A 5,698-nucleotide genomic window follows, 5' to 3' on the forward strand; every position below is an offset into this window, starting at 1 on the left:
CAGTCACAGTGTCATCTCTCTCTCTCTCTCTCTCTCTCTCTCACACACACACACACACCCCCCCTCTCTCTCTCCCTCTCCCTCTCCCTCTCTCTCTCTCTCTATGAATTTTTCCCCTCAGAAGTCTCAACTAGGAGAAAGGACCAGGGCGGACACTTCAATATTGGCTTGAATGACCACACCTGGACATGTACCTCCACCTGGCCTTCCCACCAGCTGAGAGAATAGTGTTCCAGACCAAACAAATCAGTGTGTGACCACTATTAGCAGCAGCACCAGCTGTGCACCAGCTCCTCATTGAAGAGGGGAGTCTCTGTGTAATGTCCTGAAGCACTGCATTCAACTCTTGTAGTTTGCTACAGTTGTCAATCTGTGGGTGGTTTGAGAGGCGTTGGCTGAGGTAATCTCACAAGCAGACTCCAATTCCATGGGTGAACCTTGAGTTCAGCGTCTTGAGCAGCCATGAAGTGTGCCGAGCCCTGTCATCCATGCCCATAAGTGAGCTAAGTCACTGTGCGTTACTTTAGTTGTTACTTTCTGGAGCAGAACATTTCTATTTGCTTTCTTCGACTGGGTTTTTGGACATGCGCAGAAGGAGTCATTCACGTCTTTCAGTCAAGCTGACATGAACGTAGTCAGCAGTGGCATGAAGACAGCGTTGCACATTTACTCTACTCTGAATTTGTATTTGCTACAGTTGGCAGTATTAACTAAACAGGGTCAACGGATGTGCAAAAAGAACCATTAATGAAAGCAAAAATAGGTATCCTCCCAAATTCTATCGAAAGTGCAAACTCAAAACTATATATCACTTTGTTAAATCATCTTGACTGGAGTTAAACAACACTGGTAACTGCACAGACTGTGTGGTGCAGGAAGAAATGGTACTGCTATTGAGTTCTGTTTTCTCTCGATGGTATAAAATAAATTGTCTGGAAGTGCTACAGGAGCAGAGACGCTGACACTGCAGCAATTACTCAAGCACAGCTACTGCCTCCAAGTGGCCAGCAGAAGACATGACGCACTAAGGCTTTGTACACCTGTGTTTTCAAGCGGACACAGACTGCAAAAAAATGCACTTGCATTCCATTTTGCAATTTCATATTTGTGACTTTCACAGGACGAGGACATTTTTTTTCATTCTCATATTTGTTGCATTTATTGTGTATGATTTTAGGTCCAATGTGATGATACAGTTTGTCACAATAAAAGATTGACTCGACAGTCACACAGCTGAGATTGTGCTGAAAAGAATGATGCAAGCATAGGCAGGTCAACATATTTTAAACTTAGCTATATATCAAAACGGTGAGCCCCAAATGTTCCAGGTTCGTTCTTAGGTAACCTAGCTTCAAAAACACGACCTTGAAATTGCCACAGAAATGTTATGTTCGGGCAATGACTGCCAAATGTAACTTGAAAAGTAACTTGTACTCTAGCTACTTTTAAATTCAAGTGATGCTACTGTAAGTACTTTTTCAGGTAGCAATCCGTAGTCAGTAGTCGGATTACTGTGGCAGCACTGATCTGGACGCTGTTGACACTCCTCACGTGTTACTATACTATACATGTTATATCTGCAATTGACACATGGACTCTCACATTCAAAGTTGATGCAAAAGACAGCCTCCCACCTTGCATGTCGAAGCATAGACACCTCACTGGAAACAAAAGTTTCATCTCCCGCACCATTGTGTTGCGATCAAACAGAGTGGTTGCGGTTGTGACACAGGCAGGGTCATTTTACGTGATGCACTGCCTATGGCGTCAGGAAATGCTGCAGGAAGAGAAACATGAATAAATGGAATGCCTAATACATCTACATACAATGCAGATGTCTGACACCTGAGTCAGTATTGCACGCAAAAGTCCACTTGACCAATGGCTGATGTTTGACACCTGCGTGGAGCTGCGCAAACTGCAACTGCGAGGTTAGAAGTGAAGTTGAGGAGAACAATGTTGTTTAGAAAAACGTTGTTCATTCTTCACTGTGGCGCCAACCGATCCCTCCATAATACTGTCTCCATCAAAGTGATCTGTAGGCACCACATCCAAGCCATAACTTTAGCCACTTGCCATCTGTGAGCATATCGCAATTGCTGTCATTCATAGTGATGTCCCTCAGTCAGGATGGGCCAAGCGTAATGGCACCAGCAGCATGGAATTAAACTGGGTGGGAGCCCAGATCAAATTGTGTCAAGCAAGAAAAGCTCTGGCAGTTCTGGCACCACTAAGAGGTTGGTACCGTGACTGGCCAGGATGGTCCCTCCAGCTTCCTGTTTGATTAAGGCATTGTGAACCCATGGCACCAAATCATCTGCCAATAATCCTGTTTGACATGCTGAACAAAAGATGCCCAAGGCCTGTGCTGGTGCCACTGGTGACATTTTAACAGTTTTGTGAACACCTTCACTCACTAAAGCTCACTGAGATTGAGAAGTGCTTTTTGCCGATAGCATGTTTTCACACAACACATTCTCACTCCTTCAACTAGCAACTATTTTCAAATGGACTTTTGAAACACGTAACAATCTGAGGTGCTCCAGCAAAAGGTGGTCCAGGGCATTGCTTTACCATCACCCCAACATCTGTCTTCTCTTTTTGTGGCGTGCTGACCACACCATCATGCTATACAGTACTGCAGAGACAAGTCATGTGTTTCAGTTGAAAGCCTAGTCTGTCAACATGCAACACAAAAGCTGGGTCAACACGGTGGAATGTTTTCAGTGGCGTTCATCTCAGAAATCTCTTGCCTGAATTGCCTATTTCATTTGGGGCTGACCAAAATTGCCAATCAGACAGCGGAGCAGGGAATAAAAAAATAAGAAATAAACTCACTTTGCCTTACTCAGACTGTTACCGTGGGGTCAATCCGTATCTAGTTTTCATCAAAATTTGTTCGACGCCATCGATGCCATACTTCAGCACTCGGGGATGGATTCAACATTTGCTTAATGCTGTTGTGTGGAGTTGTTTTCAACCACATCCAACAAAGACTTGGAGTAGATGTCATCGATCTGACATCGATTATTTTCTTTTCTTCACATTGGTGGTCAGATAGAAATCTTCAGTCTAGCCTTGAAACATGTGGGGATCCCTCACTCAGGGAGAGGATCTTTGACATTATCGGATACAACTGAAACACATACAGGTGACTTTAAAAGAATTAAGAGTGTTAGATTCCTGTGCTGAGGGTTGGTGCATAAAAGAATAAAAAATAACAATAACAATAATAATAATAGAAGAAGAAAAAAACTATAACTGACATTCATATTTTCAATTTTGCATTTTAAATTCCTTAAACAATCAATTATTTTCATGCAGAATGTTTTTAAAGTTATGTATAAATAAAAATGCAGTATAAATGTTTTCAGGTAGACTGTGGGCAGAAATTGATTTTATAGTGGATTCTTTTCTTCTCTGATGTCTAACTTTATTGCCGTCCATCACATCTTTTCTGAGAATGCAGCAGCCAATAATTTGTTATAATATTGAATATCTCAGGCATGACACACCAGACTACCCACAATAAAAATCCCCACGTGTCCTATTACAAAGTGGACTCTCCATCTTCTGTCTTTTACTGTGCTGACTTCAGTTAAATCAGCGAAACATTCCAGGATAAACAGCAAGATATCAGCGATGTACCTGCATTTCATCAGTGTGGGATACAAAAACAAACTTTCTGACCTTTTGATTTACTGTTGTAGCGAAGCCCACACATGACAAAAGACCACCCTGATCAGTTCCATGCTAATACTTGATTTTTACACGCAACTTAACTTTTTATAATGCCTTGATTTGGACTTTATCTGTCTCTTCTCTGTACTGCACATATTGAATTACAGTTTTTCTAAGAAGCAGTAAAAGCATTGTGTTCCGCGTGTAATTCAATTGTCCATCAGCTTTTGCCAGCGGCAATGATTTCTATTAGATATGGTTGATCAGCTCATCCCATTAAAGTCAATGAATGTCCTCTTTGCTCTTCACTGCTTCTTTTATAAAATCCTAATAGGGGCTGCTTTTGGGCGTTTTCGTCTTTGGGGATTGAATAACTGCAGTGATGGTAAAACAGAACAGCTGCTCTCGACGATGAAAGATGTGTTAGTGCAGCTGCTGACTTGAGTTACATGTGGTTTTATATATTGTCAGGTGAATTTGAGAATATTGTTGAGCACAGCTGAGGTGCTCAGCAGAGCTCGGCCCTCTCAACCAGAGACCTCCAGACCACCTGAACAACAACATTAAAAGAGGAGAGGAATTGGATGATGGAAGCCTGGAATCTTTTGCGATAATACAGCTGCCGTGAGGTTCCCACCTCCGGTCACAGCTGAAGGGCAGATTCAAGAGGAACCAGGTGCGTTAGGAAGCAGATGAGGTGTGCTCACCCGGACCAGCTGGAAGGACACAGGACAGAACAACTTGGTTTGTTTCCTACATGAACCAACCCATTGGGATGGAGGATGCATAAATGAATGAAAATTGATTTATTTAGCACAGAAATGAGAGTCAACATGTTTTACACAATCACAGCAAACATGTTTAAGACAACACGTTTGAAGACAGAACTAGCCACACATTCATAACACCCACACCTATACAAGTAGTGAGGTATACTACGCATATTCAAGAGGATCACCCATATGTGCAGTCACATCTGGGCCCATATGACCAGAGTGCGCAGATAAAACACACGGGGGAATGCCAGAGACAATGAAAATGGCAGACAAGAGAAATAAATTCTAAAACATGTTAAACAGACTAAAAGAACAATTTCAGACATATTCAGGTGTTCTAAGTTATAAAAGCACCATAAGGCAAGTTTATGTAAAGATGGTGGTTAAAAAGAAGAGTGTTAAATTCATGCTTGAAAATACCAACACTGTCATCAGGCAGCTGCATAATTAATATTTAAGATTTCCTGGTAACAATAAGTACATTAATACCTGAGAATTGAAGGAAGGTTGGAGAGGACTTTTATGTTAAAAGCAAAGAAGATAAGTACCAGAGACAAAGGCTATTAAGGGCTGCATAAACCAACAAAATCCTTTGATGAACTGTTTCAGAAATGTGTAGGAAGCAAAGGTGGAGACTTGAAAATCTGTGTAATATGGAGGAGTGCAGAAGGAGTGAGGCTGTGCTGTCGACACAATGACAATAAGCATCATAATTATGTCGGAAAAACTGGTGATATGTAAAGCCATTCAACTATTCATGACATTGTAACGGGTCCGATACTCACATCCAGGTTCTTTGCTCCCTGACAAAAGAAATTAAAGAGTCGAACAGTTGATTCAACTTCATTCCTCGAGCGAGAGAAAGGCTATAATAATACATATTTCTTCTGTCTACTTAGGATCCTTAGTCAACACTGTAGATTTATGACTTCCGTTTTGGCACAAAACAAAGACCGACATAAAGACGGGTCATACATGCTCATCAGAGTTAAGCTGCTGCCATCAGGGGAATTTCTGTCCATCTCTGCATGGTTTCTTCGTCTCTATCTTTGGACTTTCTGATACAAGGTTCCCGCTCCTTTGTTGACCTTCGGATGTGAAGCTAATGAAACAAGATGTGTCCTCTCAGCAGTCGCTGTGTGACACTCTGGATCTGACCTCAGATTCTAGCAAGGGTCACAGCTCAAACCCACCCCATTTGTTTTCGTCTCTTTTGGAACATTAGTTTTTGGAGACTTCAC

This window comes from Synchiropus splendidus, chromosome 5, assembly GCF_027744825.2.
Source record: "Synchiropus splendidus isolate RoL2022-P1 chromosome 5, RoL_Sspl_1.0, whole genome shotgun sequence".
NCBI classification, from domain to species: domain Eukaryota; kingdom Metazoa; phylum Chordata; class Actinopteri; order Syngnathiformes; family Callionymidae; genus Synchiropus; species Synchiropus splendidus.